At 41.0% G+C, this 9,400-nt stretch overlaps 1 long non-coding RNA gene across 2 annotated transcripts in view; it reads left to right on the plus strand.

Annotated features, from left to right (window-relative positions):
* Nucleotides 1–774, plus strand: part of LOC140690034 (uncharacterized) — a 61,435-nt gene extending 60,661 nt beyond the window's left edge. For both annotated transcript variants that reach the window (XR_012065226.1, XR_012065227.1), the window contains exon 3: nucleotides 630–774. This is a non-coding gene — a long non-coding RNA (uncharacterized lncRNA). The remainder of the gene's footprint in view (nucleotides 1–629) is intronic.
* The last annotated feature ends 8,626 nt before the right edge of the window (nucleotides 775–9,400 follow it).

Here is a 9,400-nt window from a genome sequence, read left to right on the forward strand (position 1 = left end):
GTTTTAAAATTCTCAATTGTGATTTTGCTTGCACGCAAGTAAAGTTTATGCCCACAATAAAATGTGTTGGTTTAATTAAAAACTGTGGACCTTAAATAAATGGCTACTTTGATTTCTCTGGTTGCTTTTTTGTATTTCAGTTGTTATTATTTAAAAAAATTCCCATGATGTTTTTATAAATATTTTTATGAGCATTTTATTATCCCATGCATTTTATTCATTTTACTGTTACTTGCCTTTTTAAAACCATTTTTAAGAGACAAAACAAGCGAAAAAACATCATTGTATTTAAGGATGTAATTGCTTTAGTAGATTGGCTTAGCCAAAAGTCGCCATAATAATGAGAAATCCCATGAGATCCAGAAAATTGTTGATCCACTGCCAGTTTGCTGCCTAATTTGCTTATAATCAAAATAGTTTCAAATAGTGCTATTGGTAAAATATGGTCACAAAGTCAGCAGGTTTTATAAAGGTTTTTTCCCGCATTATCCAATGAAAGGTTTAATGCATTATTTTTTATAATGTAATGGACATTAGTTTTTTCTGAGCAATTTTTCTAATACGTTTATTTTAAATGAAATTAGTTCATCTAAGTGCACTTTACAAATTGATTCTCCGTAATATTTCAGTGTGAATTCCCAGCATAATGCACACAGGAGATCTGATAAGGAGGTGCTCCAACGACCATTACGAAACTTTCAGAATCATTTTTACTCCAAATGCTAACTGAGACTTGCAGTCTCAATATTTATTAATATGAAAAGTGCATCTCAGTAGAGTTCTGAGTGCTACAGCAAACTTTGAAGAATTGAAACTGAATACGTTGCATAGTGCATGCAAAGTCTCAGACTGTCTTTTGTAACTGCTTTAAAGGATTTAAATAAAACCACTTATTTGTGTCATTTATATGTTGTTTACTCCAAGGTCGAAAATAATAAAACATATTTTTCTGTATTACAGAAATTGTTTTCTTGTAGCCGTTAATAACCTATAGAATTTATATACATTAAAATGTCAAAGTAAATTACTTTTATGAGACGAGGGTGACCTTGTGTCAGTGAGTTAGTCAGTAAGGGGCCATAGCTGTTGGTGGAATGGAATCCATTACTCTGAAATGTTTGGCTTTATTTAAACTGAATGGTATCACAAACAGCATCCTTGTCTCTGAGTTCATGGTGCCGCCACTACCTCTGATAACTAATATGCGATCCATGTTTTACTATGTTCATTTCTATGTTATTTGTGAACTTCTCTGTTTACTGATATTTCTATGAATGGTTTGTCAGATTCGGTAAGACTGCTTCCATGTTGGGGATCCAGTTCTACTCTGAGTCCAGAATTCAAATGGCACTTTCAAGTTCTGCTATGTGGGTCCTATGAGCTAAGCCAACTGTGAACGTTCACAGTTATTAATCGATCTGAGTGGATGCCATCCTAAACCACTCTTTCAGAGTATTTTGTTCATTGTATCTTTGCTAACTGTTTTTCTACTTATTTCACCATTTAAGTAATTATTCCCTTAGTTAGTGAATATTTTTAAGAATAAAATCGGGAAGCAGGAAAATGTGATGGAATAAAGTACCCAACAAGGACTGAAGACACCTGAGATTTAGTCTACATCTGCTTTGAATTAGCGTTGAGCTATGAGGACTGCCGCAGGAAAGTGCCGCAGGCTGGGGGTTTAGACAACAGGGGTTAATGTTCTCGCAATTCTAGAGGCTAGGAGTTTGAGCAAGGTGTTGGCAGTGCTGGCTTCTTCTGAGGGCTCTCCTTAGCGTTTCGATAACCGTCTTCTCCCAGTGTCGTTATGTGGTCGTGAGTGCGCGCGCGCGTGTGTGTCCAACTTTCCTCTAATAAGGACTCGAGTCATATGGATTATGACCCACTTTAATGACCTCATTTTAACTTAATTACCTCTTGAAAGAACCTGTCACCAAACACTGCCATATTCTGAAGAACTGGGGTATTGGGGCTTCAACCCATCCATCTGAGAGGGACAAAACTGAGCCCGTAACCATTGGCTTTGGTAAATTTTTTGGCCTCAGTGGCTTTGGTGTTCTTTTCCCCTGAAAACCTGAGGCCCTAGTTTCTACATGGTCTCACATCCCTGACAGCCCTGATGATCTGTAACTATATCTATCAGCCATTTATCAAATAAGGTGGGAAAATGCATTGTTGAAAAATAAATTTGATTTAGAACATATGCAACATGTTGACTGATGATCTTAATGATCATAATGAAAATGGAGATGTTCAATGCCTTCTGAGTCAATAAAATTAATTACATGTACACACATATTCATCGAAATTATTTGAAAATCAAAATTTATAGCTGCTATTTAATTGTGTATGTACTCATGTGCAATTCACTTGATAGTTCGTAATAAATTTTCATGTTTTTTTGTCACAAATCTTGTGAGCTGAGAAGGACAAGCCCTGCATCTGTTTATTTTTACAGATAAACAAAATGTAGTGATGTAGTATCTAAGACCTCACACTTAGTAGGCAGCAGACCTAAGACTTGGAGTTAATCAGATGTCAAACTTTGTTCTTTACCTGCCATACTATGCCCATCCCCTGGGAGAAATAAAACTAAAATAAAGAAAATTATGAGCAAACCTACTTTTTAAGCCCTTGACAAATTTAAATGGAATATTAACCAAAAAGTAAAAGAATGTAAATCGTTTGAGAAAAAAAAAATGAGTTGTTAAATTGATAGGGTTGAGAAAAGATGGTGTTCATTGGAATAAATAAACAGAGAAGAATTATCTGTTACTCTCAGCGAAGGGGTTAAAAAATTCCCAGAGAGAATTCAGTGTGGAAAATGAGGAGATAGAAAAACAAATTGAAATGAGGGGAGTAAATTTAATGTGTGAGATTATAAATGAGAACTTTAATATTAACCTAAATTACAACATAAATGAAAAGACTAAATCAGCATATCTGGTTAGCTGAGATTTGTTGCAGGTGAGTGAGGAAATCAGACAATTCCAAACTCAACCTCATGCTCATTATCTAGGGTACAGACAAAATGACTTCATCATTAAACTTTCTCCATCAGCAAAATTGTTTATCACATTTTGGTTTTATGTATGCTGTGAGAAGAATGTTTCCCAAAGTAACACTGTAGTCATTTCATTTCTTATATATGTGTCAGTCCATTTACATACATCAACAGTTAATCTTAGAACTGAGTAATTAGCAATCATGCATTGTCAAATTATAAACCGCTTTCCTCGTTCATGGTGAATTCTCTCCTTTCCCTCTGTCCATTCATTCCTTCCCTTGCCAGTGGTGGGTGTTCCAAACAGTTGTCCCTTATGTTGGTGTCATGTTGGCACTTGCTCCAGCCTAATTTTTAAGCGGACCCTCACAGTGCACTTGCTAAATGCTCGACAGCGATCTTAATCTTTATCAGTGTTAACTCACCACGAATAGCACCTTGTGAGTCTTCTGTCTCAGTTATTTGTAATAACGATTTTAAGATTTCAACGTAGCAACCCAAGTCCCGGACAACTGACCCAACTGATTTTCCAGCTTCCTTCCTTCCCTACCACCGCCAGACACCACACTGTGGACTGAGGGTTCCTTCATGTTCTCCGTCCCGGGTTAAGTATCAGGAGGTGGACAGTGCAGTGAAGTCAGTAAGTGAGTCGGCGCACAGCACGCGGGCTTTAGAGCGTCTGACAGCGGCGCTCTGTCACTGAGGGTGCTGGTGCCCTGCTCCCTCCTCACCGCGGATTGTCTAATCAAGATGTAAATGCGTATTGTCACAGCACAGACTGCTAGTTACAGATGACGGCCGCCTGTTGCTGGCTAGAGTTAATGAATGGGCATACTCACATCTGGCAAAAAATTGTGTGCCCAGTTTGAAGCGGAAAGTTGCCGGCAAGGACTCACATTCGGGACAGTCAGCGCAGGCAGGCAGGTGCGTAGTGACGTCATAGCAAGGTAACTCACCAGGGGGCCGAAAGGAGAGAGAAGCCAGAGTGAGCGGGTTGCTGGGTCCTCGTCCCCTGTTGAGTTCCATCTCTCCTCCTCCCTTTTCGTGCCAGGGTCACCTGCCAGTTTTCAGATTTGTTCCTTGCCTCCTCCACCTGAATATTTGTCTGCTGTGTCTCCTGTTCCCTTTGCAGCCCCGTTCTTTGACACATCCAATTAAAGAAGTTAATTTGCTAAGTGACGTTCGCGGGTGATAGTCGCTCAGTGTCTCTCCCTTTCTAGAGTGTATCTTAATACACGCAGACACACGTGCACATGTTCATGTGCCACGTCTATGTGAGGGACTGCAACGCCTTTCCCTGGGGAAGGGCAGGTAGGCAGGAAGTCAGATCTTTCAGAAAGAAGGCTTTGCTTTTTGTGTAGTGAAAGCTCGCACTGTTGACTAGTATTGAGGAATGCTTGTCCCCTTCTGGCCACTGAGCAGTGACTGGAAAGAAGTAGGAAGGACAAAGGCGGGAAAGGAAGACCGCTGGGAAAGGCAGCAGATGTGGCTCAAACTTGTCTGGCCAAGTAGAATTTCTGCAGGTTTATTGGTTTTCTTTTTTTGAAATACAGTTGGAAAGGCTTCCTTGAAGTTTGGGAGCGAGAACATTTTTAAGCAAGGCTGTGACCAAAACACGTTTATGGTTGGCACTGTGTCATTTCCCAGTTTATGGTACCTGTTGGGGGAATATGTTTATATCCTTCTCAGTGTTGGCATTTACCAAGCAAACACGCCACTTGGAAAGGGTGATTTATTTCTTTGCACCATTATGTTCTGAAAGACTTTCAGGTTACAAGAAGTCTTTGGAATTAGAGCCCATGATTTTAAGATTAATAACAGTAATTACAGGGCTCTGTTATGGCAGAAAAAAGATGTTAGCTTGCCTGTGAGATTAAATATGAAAGGTCCCTGGTCCAGGGGAATAATAAAAGTTTGTTCTTTCTGCAAGGACACCACCAGAGTGGTGATGAGGTTAAAGCTTTTTTTTTCCTGAGGCTGTGATGATTCTCTGTAACCTGGCCCTGAAGACCAATTCAGGTCATAATCACTTCTGTTTGGTCCTTTTTTTCTGTGATGCCGACTCTCACCTGGGAAATTAGGATTGTGTTGACCCTTTTCTCCCCAGCCACTTACTTCAAAGTTTGCAGTGATTTAAAATGCTCCCTCCAGGAGCTGCAGCTGATGGAGCCGCCAGCCAGTTAGGCAGCAGTGGCGGGGACAGCCGTTTCTCTTGATGATGAGAGGCCAGAACTGGGCAGAGGCTGGACAGTCCACCTATACTTTGGGGGAACAAGAACTGTACCCCCGCAAAAGCCTTCATGCATTTTTAATAACAGATAATGGCAAAGTTAGAAGAAACTCAATTGATTTTATCCCATTTCTGTAAACTTTTAAGGGGCCCTTTGGGAAGCTGGGAGGGGCAAAGGCAAGATAAAGTAAATGAGATTGGAAAAAACAAATCAGGAAGTGAGTTTAGAATGGAGTGAATGAAGAGGCATGGACCTAGAAAAATACAGAAAGAGGGAGAGAATGACTTAGAAGAACAGAGGTGGAAAATGAGAAAAGGAGAAAGAAGAGGTGAGAGGAATGGGGAATCAATTGACAGGAAGGGGAGTGGGGAAGGCTAGCAGCATTGATGGCTGGAAGTGGAGTAATGCAGATGGAATACAAAGGAAGCGAGAGGGGAAAGGGGGCACAGAAATGCAATTCTTGTCTCTATCCCATCATCCTTTTTACTCAAGAGGACGACCTGCAATTCAAGCCCAAATGTAGAGTCTCAGGGTTGTATCAACTGTGCTCTTTAAGAAGAAGAGATAACGTTTAGAAATATGGAAACAGGTCATGCTTGAAACCGGTCCTCAGGATGGACAAGAAAGACAACAATGACAAGTATTAAGTATGGCAGAGCACTGGCCCAGATTTGGAAGGTCACGTGGGATGTTCAGTGCTGGATGTTACGTTACTTTTGTCACCTCTTCAGGAGACTTTAAAGTCCTCCATGGGCGTCATGCTTCCTTTTTTTTTATGTTTAAAAAAATTTTTATTGAAGTGTAGTTGGTTTACGATGTTAGTTTCAGATGTACAGCAAAGTGATTCAGTGGTAATATATTGTCTTTTCAGATTCTTTTCCATTATATGTTATTACAAGAGACTGAATATAGTTCCCTGTGCTGTACCGCCGGTCCTTGTTGTTTATCTATTTTATATGCAGTAATGTGTGTCTGTTGATCCCCAACCCCTAAGTTACCCCTCCCTGCCCTTTCCCGTTGGGCAACCACAATTTGTTTTCTATGTTCATGAGTCTGTTTTGGATTTGCAAATAGAGTTTGTATCTCTTTTAGAGTCCACATGTAAGTGATAGCATATGATACTTGCCTTTTGCTGTCTGACTTCACTCAATATGATAACTGCCTTTTTTCTTTTGTTTTAATTGAAGTACAGTCAGTTACAATGTGTCCGTTTCTGGCGCACAGCACAGTGTCCCAGTCATGCATAGACAGACATATATTCGTTTCCATATATTTTTCTGTTAAAGGTTATTATTAAAATCCTCCGTGGACGTCATGCTTCTGCATGAACACCACCTGGTAAACTTCTTTCTCTCCTGACTCCTGTCCTCATCCTTGTCACCAGTCTTCAATCTCTGTCCCTTTTCCTCGTCTCTTTTTCAGTCTGTGGTAGATCAAATTATGGTTGCCAATTCCTCGCCCTTCTTGCATCCAGAAGCAGGGTGTGTACTCTCCTACTCTTTGCCTTTGGGCTTGGCCGCATAACTGCTTCGGACCAATGAGATGTCGGCAGATACGATGCAGACAGTGGCTTCACATATACGTACATGATTTGATCTTTTCTCTCGCGCTTCTGCTACTGCCACGAGAAGAACACGCCCACGTGTCCTTCAGGTTCTGAAAGAACGAGACACAGGTGGAGCAGAGCTGAGGCGAACTGGTGCCAGGGAGCCACGCCCAGCAGAGCGTAGCCACGATGAGCAGGACTACTCCAGCTCAACCACAAGTGCATGAGCAGGAGACGGTGCGCCTTGTTTTAAGACATCAGTGATCTTCTCGTGTTGGTTGTTACAGCCTTTTTTATTCTAAATCATTTATTCATATATTTTAATGCTGCCTTCACCTCGTTTTGAGGCCATGGCTAGAGGCCAGTCAGTTCCTCTTTTTGAGCAGCTGATTCAAGTCAAAACCCCAGTTTCCTTTGTCAGGCTCTCACACTCTGGGGCTACTAGGCCTTCAGTCTGATAACTCTAGGGACGGACACTGGGCAAATCAGATGCTGCACAGGGAGCCAGAGAGACCCAGCTAGCCGCCCTCCATTTGCCCTGCACGTTGCTCCGTTCAGCTAGAGCTTGCTGTCACCCTGTCCCTGGGGGCCAGCCTCCGTGCGGCCCTGCCTTCTGGTCTCTCATTTGGAGCTGTAATAAAGGAAGAGTTCTGCCTTTCATCTATCTGAGTGTCAGGGTGTTGTGTCTTGCCACCAAGACAATCTTTAAACTTTATGAAACGATTGTTATCATCAATATTACGATTGAGATGGTAACTCCCATTTAAACATGTGAAGAGAAAGAGACAACTTTGTTTGCCGTAGTCACTATCTTGCCTATTGGGCAAAGCTCTCACTTCAAATAATCTCGTATTTTATAGGTCAGCATACCAACTGGTCACTTTGGGGTCAAGTGCTCTTTACAACTGAGATATCCTGTTGTAAACAGAGAAGTCGTGTCACCAGGTAGAGAAGACGGGTTTCGATGCTGAAGAGGCGACCTATGGTCGCTTTTCTCAAGATAATTGGCTTGTGTAACAAAACCACTCAGCCCCTTGCCCCCCTCAAATCTCAAACACCTTTCCTGTTCTACGTGATGTGAATGTTGAGGTTCTAAATGTTACTATAAGATTCTAAAAAATCTTATATTAGGAAGTACCAAATAATCGTAGAGCATTGTATTCACATTGTAGTCGGGAAGGACAACCTGGCTCCGTATTCGATCTGTTCTTTAGCTCTAACCCTGTGCTCTGTTCCCTGTGCTGAGTCACGCTGCTTCTGCACCTTTTGTAAAAGAATGTTGATTCTAGCCTGAAATATACAGGAGAGCACATTTCTAAGGGCATAAGCATTTTAAGGGTGTGACACTTTCTCATTCATATAAAGACTAAGAAGTTGCAGAACAGAAAATAACACTTGTCTTGTTGGAGGCTTACAGGGACATCGTGACCTGACCTAGGTGGACAGCTGTGAGAACAAAGGATTCCAACACCAAGAAGTTTGCAACAACTAACCCCACCCCCTCCCCTTTTTAGTATAAAAGGAGCCTGAATTCTGACTTGAGTGAGACGGTTTTTCAGGACATTAGTCTGCCGTCTTCTTGGTTTTCTGACTTTCCAAATAAAGTCATCATTCCTTGCCCCAGCACCTCGTCTCCCGATTTATTGGCCTGTTGTGCAGCGAGCAGAATGAGTTTGGACTCAGTAACAATATTAGTAGAGAGAAGAAAACAATTTAATTTCCTTCCATAGACAGCAAAAACCAGCCACTTCCTTTCTGTTCCTCTGACTCCTGTCCTTTCCAGTGTGTTGGGTAGAGAAAGTCCACAGAGTTAGAAAATGTGACTGTACTTCAGTTATTCTGTTAATTCTGGCATTGTTGACATTCACTCTTGGCTTCAGTTTCCTAATTTGAGAACTAATATTATAAATGGACATGAAAAGCCTTTGTAAAAGCAACAGCTACATGAATGGTATTCGTAAATACGGATTAACAGGCTACTCTCAAGTTTTAAGACTAAGTATTATCAAGAATTTCACTAAATAATTTCTGATAGTTTTGTTAACTATGTACACTTACGATTAACATGTTACTCATAAATTATAAAAGCCAGTGCTTTTAAGAGTTTCATAAATTAGAGGTTTCTTTCTGGAAGAAGAAATCTGCACTGAATTGAAAAACCCATCTAGGGACAGAAATCACACAACTCCCTGGAGTGCCTCCCATTTCCCAGGAGTATCTGACAACCCTGAAGAGCTCAGCTGGCAGGCACGTTTCTTCATCCATGAGATGCCACACAATTCTACATGACCTGGGTATAGTCTCTGGGGAAGGTGTGAAATGAAAAATGATTTTAGGAAGACATTGGCTGAGTGGAGCACCTCAGTACCAAAATCTTTCATTTCACCTATCACTGTTTTTTTGGCTCAGAATTCCATCATTTGTGTACGTGAAACCATTAGTTCTACATTTTATTAGGTATTCATGCCTTCTGTGTTCCACACTCGCAAAAAAAGAAGCATAATTACATACTTCAAGGGAATGGATTGACAGAGAGGTGAATGAGACCTGGACTCAGGTATCCTGTGGTTTGGATTCTGGTCATAGTATTTACTAGTTATAATACTCTAGAGAATTAAC

Source organism: Vicugna pacos, chromosome 28 (genome assembly GCF_048564905.1).
Source record: "Vicugna pacos chromosome 28, VicPac4, whole genome shotgun sequence".
NCBI lineage: Eukaryota > Metazoa > Chordata > Mammalia > Artiodactyla > Camelidae > Vicugna > Vicugna pacos.